Genomic DNA, 24,852 nt, shown 5'->3' on the forward strand with positions numbered 1-24,852 from the left:
AGAGGTAACAGATACTGGCGAGGAAAGAGAGAGGGCGAGATAAACCAGGGGAAAGAGACTGGCGAGGGGGGAAGAGGGGAAAAGAGAGAGGTTGACTGGAGACAGGGAAAAGAGAGATTTCATAGAGAAGAGGAAAGCCAGGGAACAGAGGCGAGAGAAACCAGGGAAAGAGACTGGCGAGAAAAAAGAGGGATAACAGAGTTTTACGAATAACAGGGAAAAGAGAGAGGCGAGTGAAAGTGGAAAAATTAGACCTAGAGGGAAGAGAGGGTAAAAGAGAGAGGGGAGGGACAACAGAGAATTTAGGAATGAGGGGGGAAAGAGGGAGTCGGGTGAAAGTGGAAGAATTAGACACCGAGGGAAGAGAGGTAACAGACACTGGCGAGGAAAAGGCGGGAAAGGTGACTGGCGAGGGAAAAGTGGAAAAGAGAGAGTCATGGCAAAGCAGGAGAAAAGAGACAGGCGAGGGAAAACAAGTACAAGAGAGAGTTAATGGAAAAGAGGGAGGCGAGTGAAAGTGGGAAGAATTAGACAACCGAGGGAAGAGAGGTAACAGAGACTGGCGAGGGAAAGAGAGAGGCGAGATAAACCAGGGGAAAGAGACTGGCGAGGGGGGAAGAGGAAAAGAGAGGGTTGATTGGAAATAGGGAAAAGAGAGATTTCATAGAAAAGAGGAAAGCCAGGGAACAGAGAGAGGCGAGAGAAACCAGGGAAAGAGACTGGCGAGGGGGGAAGAGGGAAAAGAGAGGGTTGATTGGAAATAGGAAAAGAGAGATTTTCATAGAAAAGAGGAAAGCCAAAGAACAGAGAGAGGCGAGAGAAACCAGGGGAAAGAGACTGGCGAGGAAAAAAGAGGGATACAGATTTGACGAATAACAGGGAAAAGAGAGAGGCGAGGGAAAACAAGGACAAGAGAGAGTTCATGGAAAAGAGAGAGGCGAGGAAAAGTGGGGAAGTATTAGACACCGAGGGAAGAGAGGTAACAGACACTGGCGAGGAAAAGGCGGGAAAGGTGACTGGCGAGGGAAAAGTTGGAAAAGAGAGAGTCATGGCAAAGCAGGAGAAAAGAGACAGGCGAGGGAAAACAAGGACAAGAGAGAGTTAATGGAAAAGAGGGAGGCGAGTGCAAGGGGGAAGAATTAGACACGGAGGGAATAGAGGTTAAAAGAGACTGGCGATGGAAAGGAAGGAAAAGTGACTGGCGAGGGGAAAGAGGGAAAAGAGAGGGCTGACTGGAAATAGGGAAAAGAGAGATTTCATAGAAAAGAGGAAAGCCAGGGAACAGAGAGAGGATTGAGGGAAACCAGGGGAAAGAGACTGGCGAGGGAAAAGAGGGATAACAGAGTTGACGAATAACAGGGAAAAGAGAGAGGCGAGTGAAAGTGGAAAAATTAGACCTAGAGGGAAGAGAGGTAAAAGAGAGAGGGGAGGGCCAACAGAGAATTGAGGAATGAGGGGGGAAAGAGGGAGTCGGGTGAAAGTGGGAAGAATTAGACACCGAGGGAAGAGAGGTAACAGACACTGGCGAGGAAAAGGCGGGAAAGGTGACTGGCGAGGGAAAAGTTGGAAAAGAGAGAGTCATGGCAAAGCAGGAGAAAAGAGACAGGCGAGGGAAAACAAGGACAAGAGAGAGTTAATGGAAAAGAGGGAGGCGAGTGAAAGTGGGAAGAATTAGACACCGAGGGAAGAGAGGTAACAGAGACTGGCGAGGGAAAGAGAGAGGCGAGATAAACCAGGGGAAAGAGACTGGCGAGGGGGGAAGAGGGAAAAGAGAGGGTTGATTGGAAATAGGGAAAAGAGAGATTTCATAGAAAAGAGGAAAGCCAGGGAACAGAGAGAGGCGAGAGAAACCAGGGGAAAGAGACTGGCGAGGGAAAAGAGGGATAACAGAGTTGACGAATAACAGGGAAAAGAGAGGCGAGGGAAAGTGGGAAGTATTAGACACCGACGAAAGAGAGATAGCAGAGACTGGCGAGGGAAACGGGGGAAAAGTGCCTGTCGAGGGAAAACTTGGAAAAGAGAGGGTTGAGGGAAAGCAGGGGAAAAGAGACAGGCGAGGGAAAACAAGGACAAGAGAGAGTTCATGGAAAAGAGGGAGGCGAGTGAAAGTGGGAAGAATTAGACACCGAGGGAAGAGAGGTAACAGATACTGGCGAGGGAAAGAGAGAGGCGAGATAAACCAGGGGAAAGAGACTGGCGAGGGGGGAAGAGGGAAGAGAGAGAGTTGAATAGAAATAGGGGAACGAGAGAGTTCATGGAAAAGAGGGAGTGGAGTGTAAGTGGGAGGAATTAGACACGGAGGGAATAGAGGTTAAAAGAGACTGGCGAGGGAAAGGAAGGAAAAGTGACTGGCGAGGGGAAAGAGGGAAAAGAGAGGGCTGACTGGAAATAGGGAAAAGAGAGATTTCATAGAAAAGAGGAAAGCCAGGGAACAGAGAGAGGCGAGAGAAACCAGGGGAAAGAGACTGGCGAGGGAAAAGAGGGATAACAGAGTTGACGAATAACAGGGAAAAGAGAGAGGCGAGGGAAAGTGGAAAAATTAGACCTAGAGGGAAGAGAGGTAAAAGAGAGAGGGGAGGGACAACAGAGAATTGAGGAATGAGAGGGGAAAGAGGGAGTCGGGTGAAAGTGGGAAGAATTAGACACCGAGGGAAGAGAGGTAACAGACACTGGCGAGGGAAAAGTTGAAAAAGAGAGAGTCATGGCAAAGCAGGAGAAAAGAGACAGGCGAGGGAAAACAAGGACAAGAGAGAGTTAATGGAAAAGAGGGAGGCGAGTGCAAGTGGGAAGAATTAGACACCAAGGGAAGAGACATAAAAGAGACTGGCGAGGGAAAGAGAGAGGCGAGATAAACCAGGGGAAAGAGACTGGCGAGGGAAAAGAGGGATAACAGAGTTGACGAATAACAGGGAAAAGAGAGTGGCGAGGGAAAGTGGGAAGTAATAGACACCGAGGGAAGAGAGATAACAGAGACTGGCGAGGGAAAGGGGGGAAAAGTGACTGTCGAGGGGAAAGAGGGAAAAGAGAGGGTTGAGGGAAAGCAGGGGAAAGAGACTGACGAGAGAAATCAGAGGGAAAGAGACAGGCGAGGGAAAGCAAGGACAAGAGAGAGTTAATGGAAAAGAGGGAGGCGAGTGCAAGTGGGAAGACTTAGACACCAAGGGAAGAGACGTAAAAGAGACTGGCGAGGGAAAGAGAGAGGCGAGATAAACCAGGGGAAAGAGACTGGCGAGGGAAAAGAGGGATAACAGAGTTGACGACTAACAGGGAAAAGAGAGAGGCGAGGGAAAGTGGAAAAATTAGACCTAGAGGGAAGAGAGGTAAAAGAGAGAGGGGAGGGCAACGAGGGACAACAGAGAATTGAGGAATGAGAGGGGAAAGAGGGAGTCGGGTGAAAGTGGGAAGAATTGGACACCGAGGGAAGAGAGGTAACAGAGACTGGCGAGGAAAAGGAAGGAAAGGTGACTGGCGAGGGAAAAGTTGGAAAAGAGAGAGTCATGGCAAAGCAGGGGAAAAGAGACAGGCGAGGGAAAACAAGGACAAGAGAGTTAATGGAAAAGAAGGAGGTGACTGAAAGTGGGAAGAATTAGACACCGAGGGAAGAGAGGTAACAGAGACTGGCGAGGGAAAGAGAGAGGCGAGATAAACCAGGGGAAAGAGACTGGCTAGGGAAAAGAGGGATAACAGAGTTGACGAATTACAGGGAAAAGAGAGAGGCGAGGGAAAAGAAGGACAAGAGAGAGTTCATGGAAAAGAGAGAGGCGAGGGAAAGTGGGAAGTATTAGACACCGAGGGAAGAGAGATAACAGAGACTGGCGAGGGAAAGGGGGGAAAAGTGCCTGTCGAGGGGAAAGAGGGAAAAGAGAGGGTTGAGGGAAAGCAGGGGAAAGAGACTATGGAGGGAAAGCAGAGGGAAAGAGACAGGCGAGGGAAAACAAGGACAAGAGAGAGTTAATGGAAAAGAGGGAGGCGAGTGCAAGTGGGAAGAATTAGACACCGAGGGAAGAGAGGTAACAGAGACTGGCGAGGGAAAGAGAGAGGCGAGATAAACCAGGGGAAAGAGACTGGCGAGGGGGGGAAGAGGGAAGAGAGAGAGTTGACTGGAAATAGGGGAACGAGAGAGTTCATGGAAAAGAGGGAGTGGTGTGTAAGTGGGAAAAAGTAGACACGGAGGGAATAGAGGTTAAAAGAGACTGGCGAGGGAAAGGAAGGAAAAGTGACTGGCGAGGGGAAAGAGGGAAAAGAGAGGGCTGACTGGAAATAGGGAAAAGAGAGATTTCATAGAAAAGAGGAAAGCCAGGGAACAGAGAGAGGGTTGAGGGAAACCAGGGGAAAGAGACTGGCGAGGGAAAAGAGGGATAACAGAGTTGACGAATAACAGGGAAAAGAGAGAGGCGAGTGAAAGTGGAAAAATTAGACCTAGAGGGAAGAGAGGTAAAAGAGAGAGGGGAGGGACAACAGAGAATTGAGGAATGAGGGGGGAAAGAGGGAGTCGGGTGAAAGTGGGAAGAATTAGACACCGAGGGAAGAGAGGTAACAGACACTGGCGAGGAAAAGGCGGGAAAGGTGACTGGCGAGGGAAAAGTTGGAAAAGGGAGAGTCATGGCAAAGCAGGAGAAAAGAGACAGGCGAGGGAAAACAAGGACAAGAGAGAGTTAATGGAAAAGAGGGAGGCGAGTGAAAGTGGGAAGAATTAGACACCGAGGGAAGAGAGGTAACAGAGACTGGCGAGGGAAAGAGAGAGGCGAGAGAAACCAGGGGAAAGAGACTGGCGAGGGAAAAGAGGGATAACAGATTTGACGAATAACAGGGAAAAGAGAGAGGCGAGGGAAAACAAGGACAAGAGAGAGTTCATGGAAAAGAGAGAGGCGAGGGAAAGTGGGAAGTATTAGACACCGAGGGAAGAGAGATAACAGAGACTGGCGAGGGAAAGGGGGGAAAAGTGCCTGTCGAGGGGAAAGAGGGAAAGGAGAGGGTTGAGGCAAAGCAGGGGAAAGAGACTATGGAGGGAAAGCAGAGGGAAAGAGACAGGCGAGGGAAAACAAGGACAAGAGAGAGTTAATGGAAAAGAAGGAGGCGAGTGTAAGTGGGAAGAATTAGACAGCGAGGGAAGAGAGGTAACAGAGACTGGCGAGGGAAAGAGAGAGGCGAGATAAACCAGGGGAAAGAGACTGGCGAGGGGGGAAGAGGGAAAAGAGAGGGTTGATTGGAAATAGGGAAAAGAGAGATTTCATAGAAAAGAGGAAAGCCAGGGAACAGAGAGAGGCGAGAGAAACCAGGGGAAAGAGACTGGCGAGGGAAAAGAGGGATAACAGATTTGACGAATAACAGGGAAAAGAGAGAGGCGAGGGAAAACAAGGACAAGAGAGAGTTCATGGAAAAGAGACTGGCGACGAAAGTGGGAAGTATTAGACACCGAGGGAAGAGAGATAACAGAGACTGGCGAGGGAAAGGGGGGAAAAGTGCCTGTCGAGGGGAAAGAGGGAAAAGAGACGGTTGAGGGAAAGCAGGGGAAAGAGACTGACGAGGGAAAACAAGGACAAGAGAGAGTTAATGGAAAAGAGGGAGGCGAGTGCAAGGGGGAAGAATTAGACACGGAGGGAATAGAGGTTAAAAGAGACTGGCGATGGAAAGGAAGGAAAAGTGACTGGCGAGGGGAAAGAGGGAAAAGAGAGGGCTGACTGGAAATAGGGAAAAGAGAGATTTCATAGAAAAGAGGAAAGCCAGGGAACAGAGGCGAGAGAAACCAGGGAAAGAGACTGGCGAGAAAAAAGAGGGATAACAGAGTTTACGAATAACAGGGAAAAGAGAGAGGCGAGTGAAAGTGGAAAAATTAGACCTAGAGGGAAGAGAGGTAAAAGAGAGAGGGGAGGGACAACAGAGAATTTAGGAATGAGGGGGGAAAGAGGGAGTCGGGTGAAAGTGGGAAGAATTAGACACCGAGGGAAGAGAGGTAACAGACACTGGCGAGGAAAAGGCGGGAAAGGTGACTGGCGAGGGAAAAGTTGGAAAAGAGAGAGTCATGGCAAAGCAGGAGAAAAGAGACAGGCGAGGGAAAACAAGGACAAGAGAGAGTTAATGGAAAAGAGGGAGGCGAGTGAAAGTGGGAAGAATTAGACACCGAGGGAAGAGAGGTAACAGAGACTGGCGAGGGAAAGAGAGAGGCGAGATAAACCAGGGGAAAGAGACTGGCGAGGGGGGAAGAGGGAAAAGAGAGGGTTGATTGGAAATAGGGAAAAGAGAGATTTCATAGAAAAGAGGAAAGCCAGGGAACAGAGAGAGGCGAGAGAAACCAGAGGAAAGAGACTGGCGAGGGAAAAGAGGGATAACAGAGTTGACGAATAACAGGGAAAAGAGAGAGGTGAGTGAAAGTGGGCAGAATTAGACACCGAGGGAAGAGAGGTAACAGAGACTGGCGAGGGAAAGAGAGAGGCGAGATAAACCAGGGGAAAGAGACTGGCGAGGGGGGAAGAGGGAAAAGAGAGGGTTGATTGGAAATAGGGAAAAGAGAGATTTCATAGAAAAGAGGAAAGCCAGGGAACAGAGAGAGGCGAGAGAAACCAGAGGAAAGAGACTGGCGAGGGAAAAGAGGGATAACAGATTTGACGAATAACAGGGAAAAGAGAGAGGTGAGTGAAAGTGGGCAGAATTAGACACCGAGGGAAGAGAGGTAACAGAGACTGGCGAGGGAAAGAGAGAGGCGAGATAAACCAGGGGAAAGAGACTGGCGAGGGGGGAAGAGGGAAAAGAGAGGGTTGATTGGAAATAGGGAAAAGAGAGATTTCATAGAAAAGAGGAAAGCCAGGGAACAGAGAGAGGCGAGAGAAACCAGAGGAAAGAGACTGGCGAGGGAAAAGAGGGATAACAGAGTTGACGAATAACAGGGAAAAGAGAGAGGTGAGTGAAAGTGGGCAGAATTAGACACCGAGGGAAGAGAGGTAACAGAGACTGGCGAGGGAAAGAGAGAGGCGAGATAAACCAGGGGAAAGAGACTGGCGAGGGGGGAAGAGGGAAAAGAGAGGGTTGATTGGAAATAGGGAAAAGAGAGATTTCATAGAAAAGAGGAAAGCCAGGGAACAGAGAGAGGCGAGAGAAACCAGAGGAAAGAGACTGGCGAGGGAAAAGAGGGATAACAGAGTTGACGAATAACAGGGAAAAGAGAGAGGCGAGTGAAAGTGGGAAGAATTAGACACCGAGGGAAGAGAGGTAACAGAGACTGGCGAGGGAAAGAGAGAGGCGAGATAAACCAGGGGAAAGAGACTGGCGAGGGGGGAAGAGGGAAAAGAGAGGGTTGATTGGAAATAGGGAAAAGAGAGATTTCATAGAAAAGAGGAAAGCCAGGGAACAGAGAGAGGCGAGAGAAACCAGAGGAAAGAGACTGGCGAGGGAAAAGAGGGATAACAGAGTTGACGAATAACAGGGAAAAGAGAGAGGTGAGTGAAAGTGGGCAGAATTAGACACCGAGGGAAGAGAGGTAACAGAGACTGGCGAGGGAAAGAGAGAGGCGAGATAAACCAGGGGAAAGAGACTGGCGAGGGGGGAAGAGGGAAAAGAGAGGGTTGATTGGAAATAGGGAAAAGAGAGATTTCATAGAAAAGAGGAAAGCCAGGGAACAGAGAGAGGCGAGAGAAACCAGAGGAAAGAGACTGGCGAGGGAAAAGAGGGATAACAGAGTTGACGAATAACAGGGAAAAGAGAGAGGCGAGTGAAAGTGGGAAGAATTAGACACCGAGGGAAGAGAGGTAACAGAGACTGGCGAGGGAAAGAGAGAGGCGAGATAAACCAGGGGAAAGAGACTGGCGAGGGGGGAAGAGGGAAAAGAGAGGGTTGATTGGAAATAGGGAAAAGAGAGATTTCATAGAAAAGAGGAAAGCCAGGGAACAGAGAGAGGCGAGAGAAACCAGGGGAAAGAGACTGGCGAGGGAAAAGAGGGATAACAGAGTTGACGAATAACAGGGAAAAGAGAGGCGAGGGAAAGTGGGAAGTATTAGACACCGACGAAAGAGAGATAGCAGAGACTGGCGAGGGAAACGGGGGAAAAGTGCCTGTCGAGGGAAAACTTGGAAAAGAGAGGGTTGAGGGAAAGCAGGGGAAAAGAGACAGGCGAGGGAAAACAAGGACAAGAGAGAGTTCATGGAAAAGAGGGAGGCGAGTGAAAGTGGGAAGAATTAGACACCGAGGGAAGAGAGGTAACAGATACTGGCGAGGGAAAGAGAGAGGCGAGATAAACCAGGGGAAAGAGACTGGCGAGGGGGGAAGAGGGAAGAGAGAGAGTTGAATAGAAATAGGGGAACGAGAGAGTTCATGGAAAAGAGGGAGTGGAGTGTAAGTGGGAGGAATTAGACACGGAGGGAATAGAGGTTAAAAGAGACTGGCGAGGGAAAGGAAGGAAAAGTGACTGGCGAGGGGAAAGAGGGAAAAGAGAGGGCTGACTGGAAATAGGGAAAAGAGAGATTTCATAGAAAAGAGGAAAGCCAGGGAACAGAGAGAGGCGAGAGAAACCAGGGGAAAGAGACTGGCGAGGGAAAAGAGGGATAACAGAGTTGACGAATAACAGGGAAAAGAGAGAGGCGAGGGAAAGTGGAAAAATTAGACCTAGAGGGAAGAGAGGTAAAAGAGAGAGGGGAGGGACAACAGAGAATTGAGGAATGAGAGGGGAAAGAGGGAGTCGGGTGAAAGTGGGAAGAATTAGACACCGAGGGAAGAGAGGTAACAGACACTGGCGAGGGAAAAGTTGAAAAAGAGAGAGTCATGGCAAAGCAGGAGAAAAGAGACAGGCGAGGGAAAACAAGGACAAGAGAGAGTTAATGGAAAAGAGGGAGGCGAGTGCAAGTGGGAAGAATTAGACACCAAGGGAAGAGACATAAAAGAGACTGGCGAGGGAAAGAGAGAGGCGAGATAAACCAGGGGAAAGAGACTGGCGAGGGAAAAGAGGGATAACAGAGTTGACGAATAACAGGGAAAAGAGAGTGGCGAGGGAAAGTGGGAAGTAATAGACACCGAGGGAAGAGAGATAACAGAGACTGGCGAGGGAAAGGGGGGAAAAGTGACTGTCGAGGGGAAAGAGGGAAAAGAGAGGGTTGAGGGAAAGCAGGGGAAAGAGACTGACGAGAGAAATCAGAGGGAAAGAGACAGGCGAGGGAAAGCAAGGACAAGAGAGAGTTAATGGAAAAGAGGGAGGCGAGTGCAAGTGGGAAGACTTAGACACCAAGGGAAGAGACGTAAAAGAGACTGGCGAGGGAAAGAGAGAGGCGAGATAAACCAGGGGAAAGAGACTGGCGAGGGAAAAGAGGGATAACAGAGTTGACGACTAACAGGGAAAAGAGAGAGGCGAGGGAAAGTGGAAAAATTAGACCTAGAGGGAAGAGAGGTAAAAGAGAGAGGGGAGGGCAACGAGGGACAACAGAGAATTGAGGAATGAGAGGGGAAAGAGGGAGTCGGGTGAAAGTGGGAAGAATTGGACACCGAGGGAAGAGAGGTAACAGAGACTGGCGAGGGAAAGAGAGAGGCGAGATAAACCAGGGGAAAGAGACTGGCTAGGGAAAAGAGGGATAACAGAGTTGACGAATTACAGGGAAAAGAGAGAGGCGAGGGAAAAGAAGGACAAGAGAGAGTTCATGGAAAAGAGAGAGGCGAGGGAAAGTGGGAAGTATTAGACACCGAGGGAAGAGAGATAACAGAGACTGGCGAGGGAAAGGGGGGAAAAGTGCCTGTCGAGGGGAAAGAGGGAAAAGAGAGGGTTGAGGGAAAGCAGGGGAAAGAGACTATGGAGGGAAAGCAGAGGGAAAGAGACAGGCGAGGGAAAACAAGGACAAGAGAGAGTTAATGGAAAAGAGGGAGGCGAGTGCAAGTGGGAAGAATTAGACACCGAGGGAAGAGAGGTAACAGAGACTGGCGAGGGAAAGAGAGAGGCGAGATAAACCAGGGGAAAGAGACTGGCGAGGGGGGGAAGAGGGAAGAGAGAGAGTTGACTGGAAATAGGGGAACGAGAGAGTTCATGGAAAAGAGGGAGTGGTGTGTAAGTGGGAAAAAGTAGACACGGAGGGAATAGAGGTTAAAAGAGACTGGCGATGGAAAGGAAGGAAAAGTGACTGGCGAGGGGAAAGAGGGAAAAGAGAGGGCTGACTGGAAATAGGGAAAAGAGAGATTTCATAGAAAAGAGGAAAGCCAGGGAACAGAGAGAGGGTTGAGGGAAACCAGGGGAAAGAGACTGGCGAGGGAAAAGAGGGATAACAGAGTTGACGAATAACAGGGAAAAGAGAGAGGCGAGTGAAAGTGGAAAAATTAGACCTAGAGGGAAGAGAGGTAAAAGAGAGAGGGGAGGGACAACAGAGAATTGAGGAATGAGGGGGGAAAGAGGGAGTCGGGTGAAAGTGGGAAGAATTAGACACCGAGGGAAGAGAGGTAACAGACACTGGCGAGGAAAAGGCGGGAAAGGTGACTGGCGAGGGAAAAGTTGGAAAAGAGAGAGTCATGGCAAAGCAGGAGAAAAGAGACAGGCGAGGGAAAACAAGGACAAGAGAGAGTTAATGGAAAAGAGGGAGGCGAGTGAAAGTGGGAAGAATTAGACACCGAGGGAAGAGAGGTAACAGAGACTGGCGAGGGAAAGAGAGAGGCGAGATAAACCAGGGGAAAGAGACTGGCGAGGGGGGAAGAGGGAAAAGAGAGGGTTGATTGGAAATAGGGAAAAGAGAGATTTCAAAGAAAAGAGGAAAGCCAGGGAACAGAGAGAGGCGAGAGAAACCAGAGGAAAGAGACTGGCGAGGGAAAAGAGGGATAACAGAGTTGACGAATAACAGGGAAAAGAGAGAGGTGAGTGAAAGTGGGCAGAATTAGACACCGAGGGAAGAGAGGTAACAGAGACTGGCGAGGGAAAGAGAGAGGCGAGATAAACCAGGGGAAAGAGACTGGCGAGGGGGGAAGAGGGAAAAGAGAGGGTTGATTGGAAATAGGGAAAAGAGAGATTTCATAGAAAAGAGGAAAGCCAGGGAACAGAGAGAGGCGAGAGAAACCAGAGGAAAGAGACTGGCGAGGGAAAAGAGGGATAACAGAGTTGACGAATAACAGGGAAAAGAGAGAGGTGAGTGAAAGTGGGCAGAATTAGACACCGAGGGAAGAGAGGTAACAGAGACTGGCGAGGGAAAGAGAGAGGCGAGATAAACCAGGGGAAAGAGACTGGCGAGGGGGGAAGAGGGAAAAGAGAGGGTTGATTGGAAATAGGGAAAAGAGAGATTTCATAGAAAAGAGGAAAGCCAGGGAACAGAGAGAGGCGAGAGAAACCAGAGGAAAGAGACTGGCGAGGGAAAAGAGGGATAACAGAGTTGACGAATAACAGGGAAAAGAGAGAGGCGAGTGAAAGTGGGAAGAATTAGACACCGAGGGAAGAGAGGTAACAGAGACTGGCGAGGGAAACGGGGGAAAAGTGCCTGTCGAGGGAAAAACTTGGAAAAGAGAGGGTTGAGGGAAAGCAGGGGAAAAGAGACAGGCGAGGGAAAACAAGGACAAGAGAGAGTTCATGGAAAAGAGAGAGGCGAGGGAAAGTGGAAGAATTAGACCTAGAGGGAAGAGAGGTAAAAGAGAGAGGGGAGGGCAACGAGGGACAACAGAGAATTGAGGAATGAGAGGGGAAAGAGGGAGTCGGGTGAAAGTGGGAAGAATTGGACACCGAGGGAAGAGAGGTAACAGAGACTGGCGAGGAAAAGGAGGGAAAGGTGACTGGCGAGGGAAAAGTTGGAAAAGAGAGAGTCATGGCAAAGCAGGGGAAAAGAGGCGAGGGAAAACAAGGACAAGAGAGTTAATGGAAAAGAAGGAGGTGACTGAAAGTGGGAAGAATTAGACACCGAGGGAAGAGAGGTAACAGAGACTGGCGAGGGAAAGAGAGAGGCGAGATAAACCAGGGGAAAGAGACTGGCGAGGGGGGAAGAGGGAAAAGAGAGGGTTGATTGGAAATAGGGAAAAGAGAGATTTCATAGAAAAGAGGAAAGCCAGGGAACAGAGAGAGGCGAGAGAAACCAGGGGAAAGAGACTGGCGAGGGAAAAGAGGGATAACAGAGTTGACGAATAACAGGGAAAAGAGAGGGGCGAGGGAAAGTGGGAAGTATTGGACACCGAGGGAAGAGAGATAACAGAGACTGGCGAGGGAAAGGGGGGAAAAGTGCCTGTCGAGGGGAAAACTTGGAAAAGAGAGGGTTGAGGGAAAGCAGGGGAAAGAGACTGACGAGGGAAAACAAGGACAAGAGAGAGTTAATGGAAAAGAGGGAGGCGAGTGCAAGTGGGAAGAATTAGACACGGAGGGAATAGAGGTTAAAAGAGACTGGCGATGGAAAGGAAGGAAAAGTGACTGGCGAGGGGAAAGAGGGAAAAGAGAGGGCTGACTGGAAATAGGGAAAAGAGAGATTTCATAGAAAAGAGGAAAGCCAGGGAACAGAGAGAGGCGAGAGAAACCAGGGGAAAGAAACTGGCTAGGGGAAAGAGGGATAACAGAGTTGACGAATAACAGGGAAAAGAGAGAGGCGTGTGAAAGTGGAAAAAATAGACCTAGAGGGAAGAGAGGTAAAAGAGAGAGGGGAGGGCAACGAGGGACAACAGAGAATTGAGGAATGAGAGGGGAAAGAGGGAGTCGGGTGAAAGTGGGAAGAATTAGACACCGAGGGAAGAGAGGTAACAGACACTGGCGAGGAAAAGGCGGGAAAGGTGACTGGCGAGGGAAAAGTTGGAAAAGAGAGAGTCATGGCAAAGCAGGAGAAAAGAGACAGGCGAGGGAAAACAAGGACAAAAGAGAGTTAATGGAAAAGAGGGAGGCGAGTGAAAGTGGGAAGAATTAGACACCGAGGGAAGAGAGGTAACAGAGACTGGCGAGGGAAAGAGAGAGGCGAGATAAACAAGGGGAAAGAGACTGGCGAGGGGGGAAGAGGGAAAAGAGAGGGTTGATTGGAAATAGGGAAAAGAGAGATTTCATAGAAAAGAGGAAAGCCAGGGAACAGAGAGAGGCGAGAGAAACCAGGGGAAAGAGACTGGCGAGGGAAAAGAGGGATAACAGAGTTGACGAATAACAGGGAAAAGTGAGAGGCGAGGGAAAACAAGGACAAGAGAGAGTTCATTGAAAAGAGAGAGGCGAGGGAAAGTGGGAAGAATTAGACACCAAGGGAAGAGACATAAAAATGACTGGCGAGGGAAAGAGAGAGGCGAGATAAACCAGGGGAAAGAGACTTGCGAGGGGGGAAGAGGGAAGAGAGAGTTTATTGGAAATAGGGGAACGAGAGAGTTCATGGAAAAGAGGGAGTGGAGTGTAAGTGGGAGGAATTAGACACGGAGGGAATAGAGGTTAAAAGAGACTGGCGATGGAAAGGAAGGAAAAGTGACTGGCGAGGGGAAAGAGGGAAAAGAGAGGGCTGACTGGAAATAGGGAAAAGAGAGATTTCATAGAAAAGAGGAAAGCCAGGGAACAGAGAGAGGCGAGAGAAACCAGGGGAAAGAGACTGGCGAGGGAAAAGAGGGATAACAGAGTTGACGAATAACAGGGAAAAGAGAGAGGCGTGGGAAAGTGGAAAAATTAGACCTAGAGGGAAGAGAGGTAAAAGAAAGAGGGGAGGGCAACGAGGGACAACAGAGAATTGAGGAATGAGAGGGGAAAGAGGGAGTCGGGTGAAAGTGGGAAGAATTAGACACCGAGGGAAGAGAGATAACAGAGACTGGCGAGGGAAAGGGGGAAAAGTGACTGTCGAGGGGAAAGAGGGAAAAGAGAGGGTTGAGGGAAAGCAGGGGAAAGAGACTATGGAGGGAAAGCAGAGGGAAAGAGACAGGCGAGGGAAAACAAGGACAAGAGAGAGTTAATGGAAAAGAGGGAGGCGAGTGCAAGTGGGAAGAATTAGACACCAAGGGAAGAGACATAAAAATGACTGGCGAGGGAAAGAGAGAGGCGAGATAAACCAGGGGAAAGAGACTTGCGAGGGGGGAAGAGGGAAGAGAGAGAGTTGACTGGAAATAGGGGAACGAGAGAGTTCATGGAAAAGAGGGAGGCGAGTGCAAGTGGGAGGAATTAGACACGGAGGGAATAGAGGTTAAAAGAGACTGGCGAGGGAAAGGAAGGAAAAGTGACTGGCGAGGGGAAAGAGGGAAAATAGAGGGCTGACTGGAAATAGGGAAAAGAGAGATTTCATAGAAAAGAGGAAAGCCAGGGAACAGAGAGAGGCGAGAGAAACCAGGGGAAAGAGACTGGCGAGGGAAAAGAGGGATAACAGAGTTGACGAATAACAGGGAAAAGAGAGAGGCGAGGGAAAGTGGAAAAATTAGACCTAGAGGGAAGAGAGGTAAAAGAGAGAGGGGAGGGCAACGAGGGACAACAGAGAATTGAGGAATGAGAGGGGAAAGAGGGAGTCGGGTGAAAGTGGGAAGAATTGGACACCGAGGGAAGAGAGGTAACAGAGACTGGCGAGGAAAAGGAGGGAAAGGTGACTGGCGAGGGAAAAGTTGGAAAAGAGAGAGTCATGGCAAAGCAGGAGAAAAGAGACAGGCGAGGGAAAGCAAGGACAAGAGAGAGTTAATGGAAAACAGGGAGTCGGGTGAAAGTGGGAAGAATTAGACACCGAGGGAAGAGAGGTAACAGAGACTGGCGAGGGAAAGAGAGAGGCGAGATAAACCAGGGGAAAGAGACTGGCGAGGGGAAAGAGGGAAAAGAGAGGGCTTACTGGAAATAGGGAAAAGAGAGATTTCATAGAAAAGAGGAAAGCCAGGGAACAGAGAGAGGCGAGAGAAACCAGGGGAAAGAGCCTGGCTAGGGAAAAGAGGGATAACAGAGTTGACGAATAACAGGGAAAAGAGAGAGGCGAGTGAAAGTGGAAAAATTAGACCTAGAGGGAAGAGAGGTAACAGAGACTGGCGAGGGAAAGAGAGAGGCGAGATAAACCAGGGGAAAGAGACTGGCGAGGGGGGAAGAGGGAAAAGAGAGGGCTGACTGGAAATAGGGAAAAGAGAGATTTCATAGAAAAGAGGAAAGCCAGGGAACAGAGAGAGGCGAGAGAAACCAGGGGAAAGAGACTGGCGAGGGAAAAGAGGGATAACAGAGTTGACGAATAACAGGGAAAAGAGAGAGGCGAGGGAAAGTGGAAAAATTAGACCTAGAGGGAAGAGAGGTAACAGAGACTGGCGAGGGAAAGAGAGAGGCGAGATAAACCAGGGGAAAGAGACTGGCGAGGGGGGAAGAGGGAAAAGAGAGGGCTGACTGGAAATAGGGAAAAGAGAGATTTCATAGAAAAGAGGAAAGCCAGGGAACAGAGAGAGGCGAGAGAAACCAGGGGAAAGAGACTGGCGAGGGAAAAGAGGGATAACAGAGTTGACGAATATCAGGGAAAAGAGAGAGGCGAGTGAAAGTGGAAAAATTAGACCTAGAGGGAAGAGAGGTAAAAGAGAGAGGGGAGGGACAACAGAGAATTGAGGAATGAGAGGGGAAAGAGGGAGTCGGGTGAAAGTGGGAAGAATTAGACACCGAGGGAAGAGAGGTAACAGAGACTGGCGAGGGAAAGAGAGAGGCGAGATAAACCAGGGGAAAGAGACTGGCGAGGGGGGAAGAGGGAAAAGAGAGGGTTGATTGGAAATAGTGAAAAGAGAGATTTCATAGAAAAGAGGAAAGCCAGGGAACAGAGAGAGGCGAGAGAAACCAGGGGAAAGAGACTGGCGAGGGAAAAGAGGGATAACAGAGTTGACGAATTACAGGGAAAGGAGAGAGGCGAGGGAAAAGAAGGACAAGAGAGAGTTCATGGAAAAGAGAGGGGCGAGGGAAAGTGGGAAGTATTAGACACCGACGGAAGAGAGATAACAGAGACTGGCGAGGGAAACGGGGGAAAAGTGACAGTCGAGGGAAAACTTGGAAAAGAGAGAGTTGAGAAAAAACAAGGACAAGAGAGTTAATGGAAAAGAGGGAGGCGAGGGAAAGTGGGAAGTATTAGACACCGACGGAAGAGAGATAACAGAGACTGGCGAGGGAAAGGGGGGAAAAGTGCCTGTCGAGGGGAAAGAGGGAAAAGAGAGGGTTGAGGGAAAGCAGGGGAAAGAGACTATGGAGGGAAAGCAGAGGGAAAGAGACAGGCGAGGGAAAACAAGGACAAGAGAGAGTTAATGGAAAAGAGGGAGGCGAGTGCAAGTGGGAAGAATTAGACACCAAGGGAAGAGACATAAAAGTGACTGGCGAGGGAAAGAGAGAGGCGAGATAAACCAGGGGAAAGAGACTGGCGACGGGGGGAAGAGGGATAACAGAGTTGACGAATAACAGGGAAAAGACAGAGGCGAGGGAAAGTGGGAAGTATTAGACACCGAGGGAAGAGAGATAACAGAGACTGGCGAGGGAAAGAGAGAGGCGAGATAAACCAGGGGAAATAGACTGGCGAGGGGGGAAGAGGGAAAAGAGAGGGTTGACTGGAGACAGGGAAAAGAGAGATTTCATAGAAAAGAGGAAAGCCAGGGAACAGAGAGAGGCGAGAGAAACCAGGGGAAATAGACTGGCGAGGGAAAAGAGGGATAACAGAGTTGACGAATAACAGGGAAAAGAGAGGGGCGAAGGAAAGTGGGAAGTATTAGACACCGACAGAAGAGAGATAACAGAGACTGGCGAGGGAAACGGGGGAAAAGTGACAGTCGAGGGAAAACTTGGAAAAGAGAGAGTTGAGAAAAAACAAGGACAAGAGAGTTAATGGAAAAGAGGGAGGCGAGGGAAAGTGGGAAGTATTAGACACCGACGGAAGAGAGATAACAGAGACTGGCAAGGGAAAGGGGGGAAAAGTGCCTGTCGAGGGAAAACTTGGAAAAGAGAGGGTTGAGGGAAAGCAGGGGAAAAGAGGCGAGGGAAAACAAGGACAAGAGAGAGTTCATGGAAAAGAGAGAGGCGATGGAAAGTGGGAAGAATTAGACACCAAGGGAAGAGAGGTAACAGAGACTGGCGAGGGAAAGAGAGAGGCGAGATAAACCAGGGGAAAGAGACTGGCGAGGGGGGAATAGGGAAAAGAGAGGGCTGACTGGAAATAGGGAAAAGAGAGATTTCATAGAAAAGAGGAAAGCCAGGGAACAGAGAGAGGCGAGAGAAACCAGGGGAAAGAGACTGGCGAGGGAAAAGAGGGATAACAGAGTTGACGTATAACAGGGAAAAGAGAGAGGCGAGGGAAAGTGGAAAAATTAGACCTAGAGGGAAGAGAGGTAAAAGAGAGAGGGGAGGGACAACAGAGAATTGAGGAATGAGAGGGGAAAGAGGGAGTCGGGTGAAAGTGAGAAGAATTAGACACCGAGGGAAGAGAGGTAACAGACACTGGCGAGGGAAAAGTTGGAAAAGAGAGAGTCATGGCAAAGCAGGAGAAAAGAGACAGGCGAGGGAAAACAAGGACAAGAGAGAGTTAATGGAAAAGAGGGAGTCGGGTGAAAGTGGGAAGAATTAGACACCGAGGGAAGAGAGGTAACAGAGACTGGCGAGGGAAAGAGAGAGGCGAGATAAACCAGGGGAAAGAGACTGGCGAGGGGGGAAGAGGGAAAAGAGAGGGTTGACTGGAGACAGGGAAAAGAGAGATTTCATAGAGAAGAGGAAAGCCAGGGAACAGAGAGAGGCGAGAGAAACCAGGGGAAAGAGACTGGCGAGGGAAAAGAGGGATAACAGAGTTGACGAATAACAGGGAAAAGTGACAGGCGAGGGAAAACAAGGACAAGAGAGAGTTCATGGAAAAGAGAGAGGCGAGGGAAAGTGGGAAGTATTAGACACCGACGGAAGAGAGATAACAGAGACTGGCGAGGGAAAGGGGGGAAAAGTGCCTGTCGAGGGGAAAGAGGGAAAAGAGAGGGTTGAGGGAAAGCAGGGGAAAGAGACTATGGAGGGAAAGCAGAGGGAAAGAGACAGGCGAGGGAAAACAAGGACAAGAGAGAGTTAATGGAAAAGAGGGAGGCGAGTGCAAGTGGGAAGAATTAGACACCAAGGGAAGAGACATAAAAGTGACTGGCGAGGGAAAGAGAGAGGCGAGATAAACCAGGGGAAAGAGACTGGCGACGGGGGGAAGAGGGATAACAGAGTTGACGAATAACAGGGAAAAGACAGAGGCGAGGGAAAGTGGGAAGTATTAGACACCGAGGGAAGAGAGATAACAGAGACTGGCGAGGGAAAGAGAGAGGCGAGATAAACCAGGGGAAATAGACTGGCGAGGGGGGAAGAGGGAAAAGAGAGGGTTGACTGGAGACAGGGAAAAGAGAGATTTCATAGAAAAGAGGAAAGCCAGGGAACAGAGAGAGGCGAGAGAAACCAGGGGAAATAGACTGGCGAGGGAAAAGAGGGATAACAGAGTTGACGAATAACAGGGAAAAGAGAGGGGCGAAGGAAAGTGGGAAGTATTAGACACCGACAGAAGAGAGATAACAGAGACTGGCGAGGGAAACGGGGGAAAAGTGACAGTCGAGGGAAAACTTGGAAAAGAGAGAGTTGAGAAAAAACAAGGACAAGAGAGTTAATGGAAAAGAGGGAGGCGAGGGAAAGTGGGAAGTATTAGACACCGACGGAAGAGAGATAACAGAGACTGGCAAGGGAAAGGGGGGAAAAGTGCCTGTCGAGGGAAAACTTGGAAAAGAGAGGGTTGAGGGAAAGCAGGGGAAAAGAGGCGAGGGAAAACAAGGACAAGAGAGAGTTCATGGAAAAGAGAGAGGCGATGGAAAGTGGGAAGAATTAGACACCAAGGGAAGAGAGGTAACAGAGACTGGCGAGGGAAAGAGAGAGGCGAGATAAACCAGGGGAAAGAGACTGGCGAGGGGGGAATAGGGAAAAGAGAGGGCTGACTGGAAATAGGGAAAAGAGAGATTTCATAGAGAAGAGGAAAGCCAGGGAACAGAGAGAGGCGAGAGAAACCAGGGGAAATAGACTGGCGAGGGAAAAGAGGGATAACAGAGTTGACGAATAACAGGGAAAAGAGAGAGGCGAGGGAAAGTGGAAAAATTAGACCTAGAGGGAAGAGAGGTAAAAGAGAGAGGGGAGGGACAACAGAGAATTGAGGAATGAGAGGGGAAAGAGGGAGTCGGGTGAAAGTGAGAAGAATTAGACACCGAGGGAAGAGAGGTAACAGACACTGGCGAGGGAAAAGTTGGAAAAGAGAGAGTCATGGCAAAGCAGGAGAAAAGAGACAGGCGAGGGAAAACAAGGACAAGAGAGAGTTAATGGAAAAGAGGGAGTCGGGTGAAAGTGGGAAGAATTAGACACCGAGGGAAGAGAGGTAACAGAGACTGGCGAGGGAAAGAGAGAGGCGAGATAAACCAGGGGAAAGAGACTGGCGAGGGGGGAAGAGGGAAAAGAGAGGGTTGACTGGAGACAGGGAAAAGAGAGATTTCATAGAGAAGAGGAAAGCCAGGGAACAGAGAGAGGCGAGAGAAACCAGGGGAAAGAGACTGGCGAGGGAAAAGAGGGATAACAGAGTTGACGAATAACAGGGAAAAGAGAGTGGCGAGGGAAAGTGGGAAGTAATAGACACCGAGGGAAGAGAGATAACAGAGACTGGCGAGGGAAAGGGGGGAAAAGTGACTGTCGAGGGGAAAGAGGGAAAAGAGAGGGTTGAGGGAAAGCAGGGGAAAGAGACTGACGAGAGAAATCAGAGGGAAAGAGACAGGCGAGGGAAAACAAGGACAAGAGAGAGTTAATGGAAAAGAGGGAGGCGAGTGCAAGTGGGAAGACTTAGACACCAAGGGAAGAGACGTAAAAGAGACTGGCGAGGGAAAGAGAGAGGCGAGATAAACCAGGGGAAAGAGACTGGCGAGGGAAAAGAGGGATAACAGAGTTGACGACTAACAGGGAAAAGAGAGAGGCGAGGGAAAACAAGGACAAGAGAGAGTTCATTGAAAAGAGAGAGGCGAGGGAAAGTGGGAAGTATTAGACACCGAGGGAAGAGAGATAACAGAGACTGGCGAGGGAAAGGGGGAAAAGTGACTGTCGAGGGGAAAGAGGGAAAAAGAGGGTTGAGGGAAAGCAGGGGAAAGAGACTATGGAGGGAAAGCAGAGGGAAAGAGACAGGCGAGGGAAAACAAGGACAAGAGAGAGTTAATGGAAAAGAGGGAGGCGAGTGCAAGTGGGAAGAATTAGACACCAAGGGAAGAGACATAAAAATGACTGGCGAGGGAAAGAGAGAGGCGAGATAAACCAGGGGAAAGAGACTTGCGAGGGGGGAAGAGGGAAGAGAGAGAGTTGACTGGAAATAGGGGAACGAGAGAGATCATGGAAAAGAGGGAGTGGAGTGTAAGTGGGAGGAATTAGACACGGAGGGAATAGAGGTTAAAAGAGACTGGCGAGGGAAAGGAAGGAAAAGTGACTGGCGAGGGGAAAGAGGGAAAAGAGAGGGCTGACTGGAAATAGGGAAAAGAGAGATTTCATAGAAAAGAGGAAAGCCAGGGAACAGAGAGAGGCGAGAGAAACCAGGGGAAAGAGACTGGCGAGGGAAAAGAGGGATAACAGAGTTGACGAATAACAGGGAAAAGTGGAAAAATTAGACCTAGAGGGAAGAGAGGTAAAAGAGAGAGGGGAGGGCAACGAGGGACAACAGAGAATTGAGGAATGAGAGGGGAAAGAGGGAGTCGGGTGAAAGTGGGAAGAATTGGACACCGAGGGAAGAGAGGTAACAGAGACTGGCGAGGAAAAGGAGGGAAAGGTGACTGGCGAGGGAAAAGTTGGAAAAGAGAGAGTCATGGCAAAGCAGGGGAAAAGAGACAGGCGAGGGAAAACAAGGACAAGAGAGTTAATGGAAAAGAATGAGGTGAGTGAAAGTGGGAAGAATTAGACACCGAGGGAAGAGAGGTAACAGAGACTGGCGAGGGAAAGAGAGAGGCGAGATAAACCAGGGGAAAGAGACTGGCGAGGGAAAAGAGGGATAACAGAGTTGACGAATAACAGGGAAAAGAGAGAGGCGAGTGAAAGTGAAAAATTAGACCTAGAGGGAAGAGAGGTAACAGAGACTGGCGAGGGAAAGAGAGAGGCGAGATAAACCAGGGGAAAGAGACTGGCGAGGGGGGAAGAGGGAAAAGAGAGGGCTGACTGGAAATAGGGAAAAGAGAGATTTCATAGAAAAGAGGAAAGCCAGGGAACAGAGAGAGGCGAGAGAAACCAGGGGAAAGAGACTGGCGAGGGAAAAGAGGGATAACAGAGTTGACGAATAACAGGGAAAAGAGAGAGGCGAGGGAAAGTGGAAAAATTAGACCTAGAGGGAAGAGAGGTAAAAGAGAGAGGGGAGGGACAACAGAGAATTGAGGAATGAGAGGGGAAAGAGGGAGTCGGGTGAAAGTGGGAAGAATTAGACACCGAGGGAAGAGAGGTAACAGACACTGGCGAGGGAAAAGTTGGAAAAGAGAGAGTCATGGCAAAGCAGGAGAAAAGAGACAGGCGAGGGAAAACAAGGACAAGAGAGAGTTAATGGAAAAGAGGGAGTCGGGTGAAAGTGGGAAGAATTAGACACCGAGGGAAGAGAGGTAACAGAGACTGGCGAGGGAAAGAGAGAGGCGAGATAAACCAGGGGAAAGAGACTGGCGAGGGGGGAAGAGGGAAAAGAGAGGGTTGACTGGAGACAGGGAAAAGAGAGATTTCATAGAGAAGAGGAAAGCCAGGGAACAGAGGCGAGAGAAACCAGGGAAAGAGACTGGCGAGAAAAAAGAGGGATAACAGAGTTTACGAATAACAGGGAAAAGAGAGAGGCGAGGGAAAACAAGGACAAGAGAGAGTTAATGGAAAAGAGGGAGGCGAGTGAAAGTGGGAAGAATTAGACACCGAGGGAAGAGAGGTAACAGATACTGGCGAGGGAAAGAGAGAGGCGAGATAAACCAGGGGAAAGAGACTGGCGAGGGGGGAAGAGGGAAAAGAGAGGGTTGACTGGAGACAGGGAAAAGAGAGATTTCATAGAGAAGAGGAAGGCCAGGGAACAGAGGCGAGAGAAACCAGGGAAAGAGACTGGCGAGAAAAAAGAGGGATAACAGAGTTTACGAATAACAGGGAAAAGAGAGAGGCGAGGGAAAACAAGGACAAGAAAGAGTTAATGGAAAAGAGGGAGGCGAGTGAAAGTGGGAAGAATTAGACACCGAGGGAAGAGAGGTAACAGATACTGGCGAGGGAAAGAGAGAGGCGAGATAAACCAGGGGAAAGAGACTGGCGAGGGGGGAAGAGGGAAAAGAGAGGGTTGACTGGAGACAGGGAAAAGAGAGATTTCATAGAGAAGAGGAAAGCCAGGGAACAGAGGCGAGAGAAACCAGGGAAAGAGACTGGCGAGAAAAAAGAGGGATAACAGATTTTACGAATAACAGGGAAAAGAGAGAGGCGAGGGAAAACAAGGACAAGATAGAGTTAATGGAAAAGAGGGAGGCGAGTGAAAGTGGGAAGAATTGGACACCGAGGGAAGAGAGGTAACAGAGACTGGCGAGGAAAAGGAGGGAAACGTGACTGGCGAGGGAAAAGTTGGAAAAGAGTGAGTCATGGCAAAGCAGGGGAAAAGAGACAGGCGAGGGAAAACAAGGACAAGAGAGTTAATGGAAAAGAAGGAGGTGAGTGAAAGTGGGAAGAATTAGACACCGAGGGAAGAGAGGTAACAGAGACTGGCGAGGGAAAGAGAGAGGTGAGATAAACCAGGGGAAAGAGACTGGCGAGGGGAAAGAGGGAAAAGAGAGGGTTGATTGGAAATAGGGAAAAGAGAGATTTCATAGAAAAGAGGAAAGCCAGGGAACAGAGAGAGGCGAGAGAAACCAGGGGAAAGAGACTGGCGAGGGAAAAGAGGGATAACAGAGTTGACGAATAACAGGGAAAAGAGAGAGGCGAGTGAAAGTGAAAAATTAGACCTAGAGGGAAGAGAGGTAACAGAGACTGGCGAGGGAAAGAGAGAGGCGAGATAAACCAGGGGAAAGAGACTGGCGAGGGGGGAAGAGGGAAAAGAGAGGGCTGACTGGAAATAGGGAAAAGAGAGATTTCATAGAAAAGAGGAAAGCCAGGGAACAGAGAGAGGCGAGAGAAACCAGGGGAAAGAGACTGGCGAGGGAAAAGAGGGATAACAGAGTTGACGAATAACAGGGAAAAGAGAGAGGCGAGGGAAAGTGGAAAAATTAGACCTAGAGGGAAGAGAGGTAAAAGAGAGAGGGGAGGGACAACAGAGAATTGAGGAATGAGAGGGGAAAGAGGGAGTCGGGTGAAAGTGGGAAGAATTAGACACCGAGGGAAGAGAGGTAACAGACACTGGCGAGGGAAAAGTTGGAAAAGAGAGAGTCATGGCAAAGCAGGAGAAAAGAGACAGGCGAGGGAAAACAAGGACAAGAGAGAGTTAATGGAAAAGAGGGAGGCGAGTGCAAGTGGGAAGAATTAGACACCAAGGGAAGAGACATAAAAGAGACTGGCGAGGGAAAGAGAGAGGCGAGATAAACCAGGGGAAAGAGACTGGCGAGGGAAAGAGAGAGGCGAGATAAACCAGGGGAAAGAGACTGGCGAGGGAAAAGAGGGATAACAGAGTTGACGAATAACAGGGAAAAGAGAGAGGCGAGTGAAAGTGGAAAAATTAGACCTAGAGGGAAGAGAGGTAAAAGAGAGAGGGGAGGGCAACGAGGGACAACAGAGAATTGAGGAATGAGAGGGGAAAGAGGGAGTCGGGTGAAAGTGGGAAGAATTGGACACCGAGGGAAGAGAGGTAACAGAGACTGGCGAGGAAAAGGAAGGAAAGGTGACTGGCGAGGGAAAAGTTGGAAAAGAGAGAGTCATGGCAAAGCAGGGGAAAAGAGACAGGCGAGGGAAAACAAGGACAAGAGAGTTAATGGAAAAGAATGAGGTGACTGAAAGTGGGAAGAATTAGACACCGAGGGAAGAGAGGTAACAGAGACTGGCGAGGGAAAGAGAGAGGCGAGATAAACCAGGGGAAAGAGACTGGCGAGGGGAAAGAGGGAAAAGAGAGGGTTGATTGGAAATAGGGAAAAGAGAGATTTCATAGAAAAGAGGAAAGCCAGGGAACAGAGAGAGGCGAGAGAAACCAGGGGAAAGAGACTGGCGAGGGAAAAGAGGGATAACAGAGTTGACGAATAACAGGGAAAAGAGAGAGGCGAGTGAAAGTGAAAAATTAGACCTAGAGGGAAGAGAGGTAACAGAGACTGGCGAGGGAAAGAGAGAGGCGAGATAAACCAGGGGAAAGAGACTGGCGAGGGGGGAAGAGGGAAAAGAGAGGGCTGACTGGAAATAGGGAAAAGAGAGATTTCATAGAAAAGAGGAAAGCCAGGGAACAGAGAGAGGCGAGAGAAACCAGGGGAAAGAGACTGGCGAGGGAAAAGAGGGATAACAGAGTTGACGAATAACAGGGAAAAGAGAGTGGCGAGGGAAAGTGGGAAGTAATAGACACCGAGGGAAGAGAGATAACAGAGACTGGCGAGGGAAAGGGGGGAAAAGTGACTGTCGAGGGGAAAGAGGGAAAAGAGAGGGTTGAGGGAAAGCAGGGGAAAGAGACTGACGAGAGAAATCAGAGGGAAAGAGACAGGCGAGGGAAAGCAAGGACAAGAGAGAGTTAATGGAAAAGAGGGAGGCGAGTGCAAGTGGGAAGAATTAGACACCAAGGGAAGAGACGTAAAAGAGACTGGCGAGGGAAAGAGAGAGGCGAGATAAACCAGGGGAAAGAGACTGGCTAGGGAAAAGAGGGATAACAGAGTTGACGAATTACAGGGAAAAGAGAGAGGCGAGGGAAAAGAAGGACAAGAGAGAGTTCATGGAAAAGAGAGAGGCGAGGGAAAGTGGGAAGTATTAGACACCGAGGGAAGAGAGGTAACAGAGACTGGCGAGGGAAAGGGGGGAAAAGTGCCTGTCGAGGGGAAAGAGGGAAAAGAGAGGGTTGAGGGAAAGCAGGGGAA

This window comes from Harpia harpyja, chromosome W (genome assembly GCF_026419915.1).
Source record: "Harpia harpyja isolate bHarHar1 chromosome W, bHarHar1 primary haplotype, whole genome shotgun sequence".
Classification (NCBI taxonomy): Eukaryota; Metazoa; Chordata; class Aves; order Accipitriformes; family Accipitridae; genus Harpia; species Harpia harpyja.